Raw genomic sequence first — 16,792 nt, forward strand, 5'->3', positions numbered from 1 at the left:
TTGCAGGGGGAAGATTCCGTCGACCCACGGGAGATTTCTTCAGAGCTCCTGGTGCAAGAAGGAGGCAGGCTACCCCCAGAGCATGCACCACCAGGAAACAGGCGAGAAAGCCGACATGATGAAGCGATACAAGGTTGCAGTAGTCGTCTTTGCTACTTTGTTGCGGTTTTGCAGGCGTCCTGAGCAGTCAGCGGTCGATCCTTTGGCAGAAGGTGAAGAGGGAGATGCAGAGGAACTCTGGTGAGCTCTTGCATTCAGTATCTGAAGAATTCCCCAAAGCAGAGACCCTAAATAGCCAGAAAAAGAGGTTTGGCTACCTAGGAAGGAGGATAGGCTAGTAAGAAAGGTAAGAGCCTATCAGAAGGAGTCTCTGACGTCACCTGCTGGCACTGGCCACTCCGAGCAGTCCAGTGTGCCACAAACACCTCTGTTTCCAAGATGGCAGAGGTCTGGGGCACACTGGAGGAGCTCTGGGCACCTCCCCTGGGAGGTGCAGGTCACGGGAGTGGTCACTCCCCTTTCCTTTGTCCAGTTTCGCGCCAGAGCAGGGCTGGGGGATCCCTAAACCGTTGTAGACTGGCTTATGCAGAGATGGGCAGCATCTGTGCCCATCAAAGCATTTCCAGAGGCTGGGGGAGGCTACTCCTCCCCAGCCATCACACCTATTTCCAAAGGGAGAGGGTGTCACACCCTTTCTCAGAGGAAATCCTTTGTTCTGCCTTCCTGGGCCAGGGCTGCCTGGACCCCAGGAGGGCAGAAACCAGTCTGAGGGGTTGGCAGCAGCAGCAGCTGCAGTGGAGACCCCGGAAAGGCAGTTTGGCAGTACCCGGGTTCTGTGCTAGAGACCCGGGGGATCATGGAATTGTCTCCCCAATGCCAGAATGGGATTGGGGTGACAATTCCATGATCTTAGACATGTTACATGGCCATGTTCAGAGTTACCATTGTGACGCTATACATAGGTAGTGACCTATGTATAGTGCACGCGTGAAATGGTGTCCCTGCACTCACAAAGTCTGGGGAATTTGCCCTGAACAATGTGGGGGCACATTGGCTAGTGCGAGGGTGCCCACACACTAAGTAACTTTGCACCCAACCTTCACCAGGTGAAGGTTAGACAGAAAGGTGACTTATAAGTTACTTAAGTGCAGTGGTAAATGGCTGTGAAATAACATGGACGTTTTTTCACTCAGGCTGCACTGGCAGGCCTGTGTAAGAACAGTCAGATCTCCCTATGGGTGGCAAAAGAAATGCTGCAGCACACAGGGATCTCCTGGAACCCCAATACCCTGGGTACCTCAGTACCATATACTAGGGAATTATAAGGGTGTTCCAGTATGCAAATGTGAATTGGTGAAATTGGTCACTAGCCTGTTAGTGACAATTTGGAAAGCAGAGAGAGCATAACCACTGAGGTTCTGGTTAGCAGAGCCTCAGTGAGACAGTTAGTCATCACACAGGGAACACATACAGGGCACACTTATGAGCACTGGGGCCCTGCCTGGCAGGGTCCCAGTGACACATAGACTAAAACAACATATATATAGTGAAATATGGGGGTAACATGCCAGGCAAGATGGTACTTTCCTACAGGTACCCAACCATGCCAGGGGAAGCCCGCTACAATGAGGCTCACAAGAGCACGAGGTGTGTTGTTGAGCAGACTTTTGGGCTCCTAAAGGCAAGATTTAGGTGTTTGGACATATCAGGAGGAGCCCTACTCTTGTACACACCCAACAAGGTATGTCAAATAAAAGTTGCCTGCTGCATGCTCCACAATCTTGGCCTGGGACGACAGACACCATTTATACCAGATGAGGGGGGGCCAGCAGAACCTGCGGGTGGAAATGAAGATTTGCTAAGTGATGAGGAGCCAGAGGAAGATGAAGCATGAAACTCTAGGGCAGATCGCATCTGTCAGTGCATCAACTGCATCAACTGACTGAAAGGTATGTGAAGTAGACGTAATGTTGTGGTTCAAATTTGCAACCTGAAGTAGCTGGGTAGCTTGTCACCTCCTTTCTTACATCATCTGTGCGGTAGATAGCTCCAATGCCTAAGAGTGAGTTGTGCATGCAAACTGAAAATATGTATTGTGTACAGAACAGTGGTTTGCAGTATCATGCATTGTTATAGGAGATGCAAAGTTACACTTAAGGACATGACTTCTCTGAGTTGAGTAGTGTATTCTGCTATGTACCATCCCTCTTCTCTTTCAATCACAGATTTGCCTAGATTCTGTTTGGCTCATCAACCTTGGCAAACAACAGACAGTGTCAGAAGCAGATGGGAATTGCTGCCAGACATGAGAAGTGTACATGGCTGAAACCTGGTACTATAAGTCTTAATTATGTGGAGTGTGACTAACATTGTTAGACTGTCGGGGCACTGGGGTGGAAAAGTGTTTTCCCATCAAGTTCACCTGTAGGGTACAGGAGGTTGTCAAATGCTGTCATTTGTGTCTGGATATGTGTCTGGCTCATGTATAAATGTAGGACCATAGCCTCGCCCATCACAACGGTTACAGTTGTATGCAATCTACTTTGAACCTAGCTGTTAATGTGTTCCTCCTTTGCAGACCACTGTGGATTTCACTGTGGATTGACATAGGTGAGTGACAAGCCTACAGGTATGTGACCAATGTAAGTGAAAGATTCCAGGACTGGGTAGATCAGTACTGATCTCTGTCTGTACCATGGGATATGTATATTTGGAAGCTATGGTATTGGTATGTGATAGGTTTTGCCAGGTGATAGAGAGAACAAATCTGTGTGCCTCCTGCCTTGTTGGTAGAGTTACATGACCCTAACTTCTGAATCATGTTGTTTAGCATTATGTTATACCTTAGTAGACATCCTGATGCTACTCTCAGTCATGCTCTTTGTGCTGTTAGGATATCTATCACTGATTGTGTGTAGTTGTAGTTTACAACTTTTTTGGAATCTGTCCTGTTACAATCCCATTGTAATGAGTCTCATGCTGATGGAGTCAACATTTGAGGTCCATAACAATGGGTGTCCAATACAGAGGGACATGATCAGACTATAGTTGGCATGCATAACTATTGTACATAAATGATAAATGATACATACACAGGACCTGTGTTTAAGTGTGATTTATCATGGAAATGAAAACAACATATGTGACTATTAACGTAAAACACACACAAAAAAATAGTGATAGGTTCAGTCAAGGTGGGTGAAATCATCAGGTTGCTCCTACACCATTGGGAAATGCAATTCCAGTGCCCTTGCACCATAGGAACATGGAGATTGGTTACAGAACGGTCAACAGAGTGTATCTGTGGCACAAAAGGGGAACAAATCAGGAGAGGCTTGTTCTTGGCATCTGCTCCTACTGGATGTCTAGGTGGACGTCCACATTTGCGGGGGAATCCTTTAGCTACAGACAGTGGGATGTCTGAGGCATGTCCTTCCCCTAGCAGGGCCTCCATTCCACTAGCAGCCGTAGATAGAGAAGGGTCTGATGTGTCATAGCTAGTAGAAAGGGGGCAGATGTTGGGTACAAAACCTACTCAGTGTGGTATTCATGTCACTCAGCACCCCTGCAATGGAACCCAAGTGGGCATTTTGCGCCTGCCACTGTTGCATGACTTCCTGGGTGTTGTACCTCTGCAGCTTTTGGAATTCCCCCAACATGGTGATAACTTGGCCCATCATGTCTTGGGAACTTTGGTAGGCTCCCAAAACTTGGGATATGGTTTCCTGGTCAGGAGTGTCCCTTTGAGACCCCATCCTCTGGACCACAGCATCCCTCCCACACACCCTGCCCCCAAGTGCCTGTGCCCCTGGCACAGTGTGCCCACTTCCAATTATAGCAGGTCCATCATTGTCAGGGGTGGCAAGGTGAGAGTCAGGTACCTGTACTGTGGGGCGCATAATGGATGAAACAGTCCTTCGGACACAGGTTGGGGGACGAATGGTTGCCTGTGATGTAGATGCAACAGGGCTGGGAGGAGCTGATATGGACAGGGTGAGGCTGACAGTTGTTGATTGACCAGGTGTCCCAGATGGGCCAGTGTCCAGACATCTAGGGGTGTTGTCCTCACTGGAGCCTTCATCCAGAGGGGTAGTGACAGTCTCTAATATCCTCTCCATGGTGACAATGGCAAGGTTACCTGTGGAGGGAGTACAACACAGAGTTCTGGTTACAATGGGGGTATTGTAGCAGTTGTGTGAGATGCAGACAGTGCCTTAACATGATCCCAGCAATGACAATGACGGCTGCTGCACAATGTCACTTAGTACAACATGAAACTCTGTAACTTAAATTCCATACACCATGTTTTATGCTGTTAAACTGTGTTGGTAGTGATTGTACTGCTGATGACATCTGATATTATCTGATTATTGACATGGCTGTTCACCTCTGTTACCTAGTGAACTGTCTGACATGATCGATGGCACACATAAGAGCTGTACAATGCACATTGGTGTCCTCCTAGGAACACAGTATGTAGGTTAACAATGGACATGGACCTGTATCTGGATGTACTGCATGTGCATCTACTCAGCCATCTGACTTTCCAAACCAGTTAAGTATATTTCTAGCTTGGGATATATAAACTGTGGCCATTAGATATGGGCACTCAGCTATAGCTGTGTTTTGCTTGAGATGCTACTGTGAGTGAACCATTGCTCTGCTGTCATTGCCGTGTACTGTTCCACACTAGAACAATCAAGATGGGTTAGAGAGGATATTGGTCTAATATGCATGACAAGTAATATTTGGTGCAGTGTACTGGTGTTGAAAATGTTGGGATATTGCATTCTGGGAGTTGTAGTACTATGATTAGACAGTATTTCACGTGCCATTTCCAAGGGCTGTAGGGCCAGATAAGTTTAGTGGACATGTTGCATGCCAGGGAGGCATATTAGGTGATTAGGAGAGAGTTGTAGGGGGTGGTGTGTAAATTGGGGTGGGTATAGGTGGTGAGGGAGCATGCAGGACAAGACAATTGTGTGACATGAATGTTGTTGGTACTTACCAGACTCCACTCCTCCAGGTATGTCTTTCAGGCCCTCAGGATGCAGGAAATTCAAGACCTTCTCCTCCCAAGATGTGAACATAGGGGGAGGAGGTGGGGGCCCACCACCAGTCTCCACTAGTGCTAGCTGGTGCCTAGATGCCATGGTTCGTACCTTCCCCTTGAGGTCATTTAACCTCTTCCAGACGTCCTCCCTGATGGATGGATAACTGCCTACAGAATTGACCCTGTCAACTAACCTTTGCCACAACTCTATTTTCCTGGCAATATCTGTTTATTGGACCTGTGCTCCAAACAGGTGTGACTCTACCCTTACAATTTCATCCACCATGACCCTCAACTCCTCGTCAGTGAAACGTGGGTGTTTTTATGGGAACATGGTAGTGGTTGTGAGGACGGTGTGGTTGTGTTCAAAGTGAAAGGGTGCAGAGTTAGGTAAATGGTGAGGTGTAGGTGCTGTGATGTGAGTGGCTGACGGGTGTTGTGTATTGTGTGTGATACTAATGTGTGTGTTTTGTATGTTGTGCAGGTGTGTGATGTGTGCGTAGTGAAGTGTAATGGGGGCCAATTCTTGCTATTTTAAACTCTCCGGGATGTTGGTTGTCTGTGGTTGTGTGTGGCGTTTTGATTGCAAAGGTTTGTGGGTTGTGTTGGGGTGTGTTATATAGTGCAGTGAGGTGTGTCATGTGTGTGGATGTGTATCAGGTGTGGGGTATTCAAACTATCCAGTGTGGTGTGGTATTATGACTGAAGTGAGTTGAGACCACCGCGGTTCGCACCCCCAATGGTTTGTGCATCATAATCTGAGGGGAGGGTTTTTGTCGGGCTGGTGGTGCTGGTGGTGGGACGACCTCTTTTCCGTCCTCCAGAGTCCTGGTGGTTTCAGAACTTTGGCTGTTTTTTGGCAGACTTCACTGTGTGACTCTTAATACGGCAGTCGGATTGCTGCCAACATGGCGATCTTTTGGTGGTCGCCACTGTGGCGGTCTTTCCAAAAGACTGCCAAACTCATAATGAGGTCCCAATATCATGGAAAACAATATTGGCTCACAGAAAATTGTCAAAAATATTGGTTACAAAGTATTGCCATCCCATACCTAATTAACAAACACACAAATAATGATTAACAAAATATCACAGTTAAAAATATCTATTTTTGAAAATATAAAAAACGCCAACATTGAACATAAAAACATAGTTACCCTTAAGTAACTAAACAAAATAGCCAAAATATTTAAAAACACAACATTGACTACAATAATTTTGGTTAACCCCTACGCTGCCAGGCCTTTTGCCCCTCAGGTGCCAGGCCTTTTTTTGCTATTTGGGGCAGTTCGCGCTTAGGCCCTCATATCTTTTTGTCCACATAGGTTATCCATGCCAAATTTGCGTCCTTTTTTTCCAACATTTTAAGGATTCTAGAGGTACCCAGACTTTGTGGGTTCCCTTGAAGGAGACCAAGAAATTAGCCAAAATACAGCGAAAAATTTCATTTTTGTCAAAAAAATTGGAAAAAAGTGCTGCAGAAGAAGGCTTGTGTTTTTTTCTCTGAAAATGGCAGGAACAAAGGGTTTGCAGTGCTAAAATCACCATCTTCCAAGCTTTCAGGAACAGGCAGACTTGAATCAGAAAACCCAATTTTTCAACACAATTTTGGCATTTTACTGGGACATACCCCATTTTTACTATTTTTTGTGCTTTCAGCCTCCTTCCAGGTAGTGAAAGAAATGGGTGAGAAACCAATTCTGGATCCCAGAAAGCTAAACACTTCTGAAAAGCAGACAACTTTCTGAATTCAGCAAGGGGTAATTTGTGTAAATCCTACCAGGTTTTCCTACAGAAAATAACAGCTGAAATAACAAAATACTGAAATTGAGGTGAAAAAAACAGCCATTTTTCTCCACGTTTTACTCTGTAACATTTTCCTGCAATGTCATTTTTTTTTAAAGCAATATACTGTTACATCTGCTGGAGTCCTCTGGTTGCGGGGATATATACGGCTTGTAGGTTCATCAAGAACCCTAGGTACCCAGAGCCAACAAATGAGCTGCAACTTGCAATGGGTTTTCATTGTTTACCGGGTATTCAGCAATTCATTTGCTGAAATATAAAGAGTGAAAAATAGGTATCAAGAAAACCTTTGTATTTCCAAAATGGGCACAAGATAAGGTGTTGAGAAGCAGTGGTTATTTGCACATCTCTGAATTCTGGGGTGCCCATACTAGCAGGTGAATTGCAGGGCATTTCTCAAATAGACGTCTTTTTTTATACACTTTCTTACATTTGGAAGGAAAAAATGCAGAGAAAGACAAGGGGCAATAACACTTGTTTTGCTATTCTGTGTTCCCCTAAGTGTCCTAATAAGAATGGTACCTCTCTTGCATAGGTAGGCCTAATGCGCGCGACAAGAAACACAACATGGACACAACACATTTTCCCAAAAAAACACAGCTGTTTTTTGCAAAGTGCCTAGCTGTGGATTTTGGCCTCTAGCTCAGCCGGCACCTAAGGAAACCTACCAAACCTGTGCATTTTTTATAACTAGAGACCTAGGGAAATCCAGGATGGGGTGACTTGTGGGGCTCTCACCAGGTTTTGTTACCCAGAATCCTTGGCAAACCTCAAAGTTTGGCCAAAAAACACTTTTTCCTCACATTTCGGTGACAGAAAGTTCTGGAATGTGAGAGGAGCCACAAATTTCCTTCCACCCAGCGTTCCCCCAAGTCTCCCGATAGAAATTGTACCTCACTTGTGTGGGTAGGCCAATGCCCGCGAAAGGAAATGCCCCAAAACGCTATCTCGCCACATCAAAATTACCAAATACAAAACTACCTGTTTTTGCGGGGGGCACCTGTGTTTTTGGTCCTGGACTCAGCAGCCATACAGGGAAACCTACCAAACCCAGACATTTCTGAAAGCTAGACACCCGAGGAGGTCCCGGGAGGTGTGACCTGCGTGGATCCCACAGTGTTTTCTTGCCCAGAATCTTCAGCAATCCTCAAACTTAGCTGAAAAATCAAATTTTTCCCACATTTCTGTGTGGGATCACCTCACCGGGACAAATTTCCTACCAGCAACGTTCCCCTCAGTCTCCCAGTGAAAATGATACCACACCTGTGTAGGTTGGCCAAGTGCCTGTGACAGGGAAGAGACAACAACATGTCACAATTGAGGGGGAACCAAAGTGGGTCCAAAAGGGTATAGAGGAGACAATGCTGGGTGGAAGGAATTTTGTGGATTCTTGCAGATTACGGAGAGTTCCATCACAAAAATGTGGAAAAAATGTGTGATTTCCAGCAAAGTTGGAGGTTTGCAGAGCATTGTGGGTAAGAAAATGGTGCAGGGTGCATGTGAAGCACACCACCCTGGACTCACCCAGATGTTTAGTTTTCAGATGTGTCTAGGTCTTGTGGATTCTTCTACATGGTAGCGTCCCAAAGTCTAAAAAGTGCAGCCCTCACCATTCCAAGTGGGACGAGTTTGAGAGTTAGCCAAGCTCTCATGGCCCAAATGTAAAACCCAAACCCCAAATAATCAAATGTCCTCTTGCTTGCCAGGGGATAAGATGTTTTAGTGTGGGTTGGGTGAAGAGCTGAAAGATACCCTTCAGTTGGGGTGGGGGCATACTATGCCCATAAAGGTTGGTAGCCACCACCACACTATTTGTTTTTAATTCCCTGGCATCTAGTAGACTTTCTGCCCACCCAGGGTGTGGATTGGGGGTAATTGCCCCATCTGCCCACTGGTGGGCAGAACATACCCCCACCCTCTTATTTTGGGAAACAAAATCTTCCCTGGTCTCTGGTGGGCTTTCTGCCCTCCTTGGGGACAGATGGGCCTTCCAAAAATAGGCCGAACTGCCCCCCCGGGGGGCAGATATGGCCAACAGTAATGTGCCCCCATGGAGAGCGACCCTTGCCCAAGGGGCTGCCCCCCAAACAAAACACACACACACCAATCTCTGGTGCCTAAGTGGTTTCTGCCCCCCCAGATGCAGATCGCCCTAATAGAAATAGGTCCATCTGCCCCAAGGGGAGCAGAAATGGCCTAAAATAAATTTGCCCCCCCCACCAGGAAAGCGACCCATGCCTGAGGGGTTGCTCCCCTTGCATGAAATTTGGCGCAAAAAAAATCCCTGGTACCTACTGGTTTGTGCCCCACTTGGGGGCAGGTCGGCCTAATAAAAATAGGCCGATCTGCCCCCAAGGGGGGCCAGAAACGGCCTCAAGTAAATTTGCCCCCAGGGGAACTATCTTTGCATAAGGGGTCGCTCCCATTGCGTGAAGATGGTGCAAAAAATATAAATCCCTGGTGTCTAGTGGTTTCTGCCCCCCTTGGAGGCAGATTGGCCTAATAAAAATAGGCCGACCTGCCTTCAAGTGGGGCAGAAATGGCCTAAATAAAATTTGCTCCCCAGGGGAGCGACCCTTGCCTAATTTGCCCCACGGGGTGGCAGAAAAGGCCTAAAAATATTTGCCCCCCCTGGGGACAGATTGGCCTAATAAACATAGGCCAATCTGCCCCCAAATGGCTTAAAAGTAATTTTGTCCCCCCCGGGGAGCGACCCTTGCCCCAAATATAAAAAATATTAAATAAAAAAAAAGAAAATTATCCCTGTTGTCTAGCGGTTTCTGCCCCCCCTGGGGGCGGATCGGCCTAATTATATTATAATAGATAAATAGATTAAAAAATAAATTGCCCCCCTGGGGAGCGGCCCTTGCCCAAGAGGCAGCTTCCCTCATTCAATTACCTGAAAAAGAAACATTCCCTGGTGTCTAGTGGGGATTTCTGCTGCCCGATCATATCGCGATCGGGCAGCAGAAATGCTGAGAAAGACATCAAAGGAAAGGAAAGGCATTTCCTTTCCTTTGATGCCTCTCTCAGCCCCTCCATGTGATCGGAGGAGAAATGCTTTTGCATTTCTCCCTGATCAGCGCTGGAAGCTGAGCTTCCAGCGCGGAGGGGCAGGCCTCTGATGAGGTCAGTGATGTCATCAGACACGGAGGGCGGGGGTGGAAGGGGAAGTGATTCCCCTTCCATCCCTGCCCTGGGGGCCCCGAGGCAAGGCTCACGGAGGGAGCGCTAGCGCTCCCCCCATGAGCTGGCCCAAGGGCGTAACGGTTACGTCCTCGGCGCCTGAGCGCCGCAGCCAAGGACGTAACCATTACGTCCTTGGCTGCCAATGGGTAATATAATTCAAAATATTCAAAAATAATATAAAAATCATATTTATATTGTACAACAAACAAATTTAAACTTAACATAAATAAATATATCATCAGTATATATTATTGAAATATTATAACAGCAAAATTAACTTTAAACGGATACAAATAAATTACCATAAAATAAATAAACTAATTACAAATAATACAGACATAACAAATTAAATATAAGAAAAAAATTGAAATGTTAAAATATAACTCAAAAAATCTTTATTTCTCACACAAAAAATACTAAACTTGCATGAGAACAAAATTCTGATGAATTCCCAATTGAAAAAAAAAAACTGAATAAATTCCAGTACCTTTTTAATTAACATAATGTAAACTAATTTCAAAACACAAACACATTAAACACTTAAAAACAGTAAACTATAAATAATCAATCAAACTTTCTATTTTTATGTCTCTACCAATCTTTAGATACTAAACAACAACTGCAGCAAAATCTATGACCTACAAACCCTCCAATTAAATTCCACACTAAAACACTTGGACAAAGGCACATTATAAGTAAGTAAACTTCTAAACATAAAGTAAACCATAAACATTAACAAATAAAACTAAAAGCCCACAAACCAGACAAACAAACTAAACATAAACATTTAAAATGCAACAAAAAAACATTTCCCCCTACACAAAAAACAAACCACTAGTCAACAGCTTCAACAGCAAACTGAAAAAAAGATCAGCAATTCTAGCCAAAAACACATATTTAAGTATAAAATGTCAAATGATTGAGGTAATAATTTGTATACATTAGCAAAACAAAGTTGATTTATAACAAAATATATAAATATATTATTAACCAATTTTCAAACAGAAAAGCAGAAAGAGCAAGATATATAACATCACACAGAGGCAAACATTTGCTCTCGCACATAGGATACATTTACAGTCAGAAAAGCAAATGCACAGAGAATCTAAATTGGAACTGCATGAAATACAACTCAAACTCTTGTTATGGGAGGACTGTGATGAAAAATGATGTTGTTATTAATGTGCGGAAACACAACCACCCCTCAAATGTCACAGAAATCAAAGTCAGACATGTACTTGAAGATTTAAGAGGCAAGCACTAGTTCCTAAGAGCACACTACTAAAGTACTAAAAGATATTCTCCCCAAAGTACCTGAACACATCACAAGTCAGCTACCAGCAATACCCACTTTAAAACATCTAAAAGCACATTCTAAGAAAGCCACCAGAGACACTAGTGCTGCCCCTAGAAGATAACAAGACATTTGAACTCCTGAACATTTAGGGCCCATTATGAGTTTGGCGGTCCCACCACGGGACCGCCAAACTTGCAGGGATGAGGCCACTGCCATGGCGGTGATGTCCCTGCTGAGCATATTACAATGCTCCCGCGGGTTCACAGGTGGGAACATTGTAATACCCGGTTCCCACGGGCTGCCCAGTGGGAGCAGTACTACAATATTGGTCCAAGGGAGCAGAGGCCAATATTGTAGCACTCAAGCACCTTTGGAATGCGCACTCTCTGCAAAGCAGATAGTGAGCATTCCAACGGTGCTGGGCAGGGGGGCCCCTGGCACTGGCTTTCTGCCAGCCTTTCTATGGTGGGGTCCTCGCCACTGAAAGGGTGGCAGAAAACTGAGTTGTAATCAGTCATGTTGGCACTGAGTTCAGCACCCTCCTGACTGAGTACAAATCAAGCCGCCGTCACCATGTTGGGAACCATGTTCCTGGTGGGGACCATGGTCTTTAGGTGGGTCCACCCACCAGGGTTGTAATGTGGAGGTCGGACTGCCTGGAGTGCAGCGGTACTACAGTCACTGCAAGTGTGGTGGTCCTCGGACCGCCAAACTCATAATGAGGGCCTTAATCACTGCACATAATAATGATGAACCCTTCCTCCTACAGAACAACCTTAATAATGAAAAATGAATAGTTATATGTGCTACTGCAAAAAATTTATTAAGAGTAAGCCAATGTGAAACATGGATGATGGACGAAACGTTCAAAATGTGGCCTAGACCATTCACACAGATATAGAACATACATGTTGAATAGCAAAACACTAACATACCCCTCATATAGATACATTGCTGCATAACAACAAAAGTAGCACTTACTATGAACTATTAAATCACATCAAAATAAAAACAAATGACTACTACCCACATGAAATTATAACAGACTTTGAACAGGCAATGATATAAACAAAGCCTAAGGGCCTCATCATGAGGTTGGTGCGCCAATTGCAAGGCTTCCACTGGGCTGACCGGCAATGGAAAGCTTGTAAAAACCTTGTAAAAGAAAACTGAGGTTTCTGCTGGTCAGCCCAGTGGAAACCGTGTGGCAGCATTGGCCCCAGAACCGAATGGAGCTGAGGCCAATTCCATCGCAGAGGCCCTTTGAATAGACACTGTCTGCCACAGCAGACAGTGTGTATTCCAAGGGTGCTAGGAGGGGGGCCTGCACTGCCTGTGCCACAGGCATGGGCATTGCAGGGGCCCCCGTGGCCCAGAGCACTGAGTTTCGACCAGCCTTGTCATGGCGGAGTGCCGGCCACGGAAAGGCTGGCAGAAACAGGAGTCATGATCACCATGGCGGTGCTGAGTTCAGAGCTGCTGTGGGTGACCATGAGTCTGACCGCCATCAACCTGCTGGGAAGCATGATGGGCCTGGCGGTCCCCTGGCAGTGGGGTGGTCCGCCCGCCACATAAGGCCCTAAGCTATACCCACACACAACCATGCAAGGGTGCTATTACCATTTTAAAAAACGTATTTGGAGACACCTCTACAAATACGCACATGGTGTAGAATATGCAACAAACAACCAGTTTGAGTTTGAAATACAAAAATTATGGTGGTAGCTTATAGAAAGTTCATTTTACCATTCTACCTACACACTAACCAGTAAGACAAGAAAACACCACCATAACTTAAACACTCCTAAATACATATTAAACAATTTATTTGTATAAATCAGTCAAACACATAATAATAACATAGAAATGAATACTGATAAATAAAAAAGAATATGTTTTAATAATTAATCAAAATCTGCACAACAACAAGCACAATATTAGAAATAAACACAACATGAAACCAATTACATCACACACATAGAAAATAAACATTTTACATTGCAATTAGAACAATACACGTACACATTTCCCACCCAAAAATATATGACTCATACTTGCAGTTCTGTAGCTGTACATCTTCATCAATGTCCACGTTCACAAAATCCAATTGACAAAAAAGAAAAAAACACAAAGAACCAAAACAAATGCAAAAATGAAATTGTTCAAAGTAAATCCAGTGAAGCAAACCAAAGTCATTCTGAACCGTAAAAAAACAGAAAAAGAGAAAAATAAGAATCACTCCAGAAAACTTGAAAATTGAAAGGAAATTAAACACTTATGGTCCAAGGACCGCTAAACTCGCTGTTAGAAATGGGGTATCTGGTTGGTAGTCAGTATGCACTCTGTCCAAGCAAGGACCCTCACTCCTGTCAGGGTAAGGGAGATACACACCTAGGATAACCCCTGCTCACTCTCTCAGTAGATTGGCATAAGCAGTCAGGCTTATCTCAGAGGCAATCTATAAAGTATTTGTACCAACACACACAGTAATACAGTGAAAACACTACAAAAGTGACTCAACACCAGTTTAGAAAAAAAGCCAATATTTATCTCAATCAAACCAGACCAAAACGACAAAAATCCAACATACACAAGCAAAGTTATTATTATTAAGTTAAAAAGAGTCTTACTCCCTAGAAATCAATGGATGCATTGTTTTTAAACAAGGTACCTGGTTTGAATCAAAAATGATGCCGCACTGGTCAGCATGTGCCAGAAAAGTCAGCGATGCGTAGATTCCTTATTCACAAGTGAGGCCGTGCATCGTTTCTTCTCCTATTGGTTAGGCGATGCGTTGTTTTTCTCTCCTGCATCAGATCTGCACAGGTTCACGGTGATTTTGATGCCCAACAATGATGCATGCGAAATTCCAGCGCACAGTGGTGAAGAGCCGTGCTGCGTGGGTGATGGGCTGATTTTGGAAGTCGCACACAGGTGTTGCATCGATTTCCCAGCCGTGTTGTAGGTGGTGCGTCAATTTTTCAGCCGCAAAGCCGGTGCAGTTGCGATTTTTCTCCCGTACGTCTCCTGTGTGCAAATTTCAGTCTTGGTTCCACCAGCTTCTCCTTTCAAGGGTTCGGGGACTGGTATGGACACCACCTGACAGGGTAGGAGTCTCAGCAAGAGAGTGCAGGTGCTGGCAGAGGAAGTCTTTGATAGCCCTGAGACTCCAAAACAGGGGGCAAGCTCAGTCCAACTCCTTGGAGACACTTCACAAGCAGGAAAACACAGCAAAGTCCAGTCTTTGTCCTCTCAAAGGCAGAAGCAGCAACTGCAGGCCGGCCCAGCAAAGCATACTCACAGGCGAAGGGGCAGTACTCCTCCTCCAGCTCTTAAGCTCTTCTCCTTGGCAGAGGATCTAGAAGTAATCTAAAAGTCTGGGGATTTGGATCCAATACTTATATCCCTTTCTTCCTTTGAAGTAAGCAAACTTCAAAGGAAAGTATCAGTTGTTGACAAGATCCTGCCTTGCCCAGGCTTGACCCCAGACACATACCAGGGGATTGGAGACTGCATTGTGTGAGGACAGGCACAGCCCTTTCAGGTGTAAGCATCAGCTCCTCCCCGCACCCCAGGAGACTCATCACGATACGCAGGCTACACCCCAGCTCCCTTTGTGTCACTGTCTAGAGGGAATTCACAACAGCCCAAGTGTCAGTCTGACCCAGACGTGGAATACATAAGCAGGCAGAGGTACATAATGGCAAGAAAATACCTACTTTCTAAAAGTGGCATTTTCAAACTGACAATCTGAAAACCAACTTTAAAAAATATATATTTTTAAATTGTGAGTTCAGAGACCTCAAACTCCACATCCCTATCTGCTTGAAATAGGAAACTGCACTCAAAAGATATTTAAACGCAGTCCCCATTTTAGCCTATAAGAGAGATACGTCTTTCAACAGTGAAAAACAAATTTTGCAGTATTTCACTGTCAGGACATGTAAAACACATTAGTACATGTCCGACCTTTAACATGCACTGCACCATGCCCATGGGGCTACCTAGACCTACCTTAGGGGCACCTTACATGTACTAAAAGGGAAGCTTTGGGTCTGGCAAGTGGGTACACCTGCCGGGTCGAATTGGCAGTTTAAAACTGCACACACAGACACTTCATTGACAGATCTGAGCCATGTTTACAGAGTTACTTATGTGGGTGGCACAATCGGTGCTGCAGGCCCACTAGTAGCATTTGATTTACAGGCCCTGGGCACATCTAGTGCACTTTACTAGGGACTTACTAGTAAATCAAATATGCCAATCATGGAAAAGCCAATTACACATACAGTTTACACAGACAGCACTTGCACTTTAGTACTGGTCAGCAGTGGTAAAGGGCCCAGAGTGTCAAAACCAGCAAAAAACAAAGTCTAGCACACACTCACAACATAGGCAGCAGAGGCAAAAAGATAGGGGAGACTACGCCAAGGATGCCAGGTCACACTTGCAGTTGCTGTCGGACCCTGGTTCCTGATGGGCTGACGACAGTCCGACTCATGGTCAGCCACAGCGGCACTAAACTCAGTGCCACTGTGCTGATCAAGACTCCTGTTTTCGCTAGCTTTTGCACGGCAGGGGCCTGCCATGGAAAGGCTGGCAGAAAACCAGTGCTGGGGCCACAGGAGTACCCCTGCAACGCCCACGCCATAGGGCAGTGCAGTGCCCCCCGCCTACCACCCTCGGAATGCACACTACGGCAGACAGTGTGTATTTCGAGGGCCTCTGTGTGACGGCAGTAGCCTTGGCTACATTAGGAGCCGAGGCCAATGCCGCCACATGGTTTCTACTTGGCAGTTTTCTGAGGTTTCTGTCGGTAAGCCCAATTAAAACCTTGTACTTGGGTTGGGGGTGAGACAGCTAACTCCGTGGCGGTCTTTTCTACACAGGGCTGGCGGCCCGCCAACCTTGTAATGAGGCCCTTAATATTGGTTTATAATGAACCAAAATATTTTCTTTAAAAAAAATGTTAAACACAGGTCCATGGGACGATCTGTAATGCATAAACCTGTATGAAACATAACAATACACTATCACAAAGCACAATTTCCCAAAAGAACAAAAACATTACATTAGAACTATTTAAAAATAAATAAATAATATTAAATTTGTAAAATCACACAAGACTATTACCAAACTATGGGCTTAATTACGAGTGTGGCGGTCTTACGATCGTCACACTCGTGGTGGCTGTTGGACCGCTGCGGTTGTTGCGATCCAACCGCCACATTACGAGGTTGGTGGGCAGCCCTGCCAACTCTATCACCATCTCCGCTGGGATCGGAGATCCTGATGGGCTGACGGCAGTGCAGATTGGAATCAGCCAGGGCGGCGCTGCTGATTACAACCTGGTTCTCCGCCAGCCTTCTCAAGGCGGTTTCACCGCCATGAAAAGACTGGTGGAGAACAGGTGCAGGGGCCAGAAGGGGGCCTCTGCACTGCCCATG

The sequence above is a fragment of the Pleurodeles waltl genome, chromosome 9, assembly GCF_031143425.1.
Source record: "Pleurodeles waltl isolate 20211129_DDA chromosome 9, aPleWal1.hap1.20221129, whole genome shotgun sequence".
Taxonomy (NCBI): Eukaryota; Metazoa; Chordata; class Amphibia; order Caudata; family Salamandridae; genus Pleurodeles; species Pleurodeles waltl.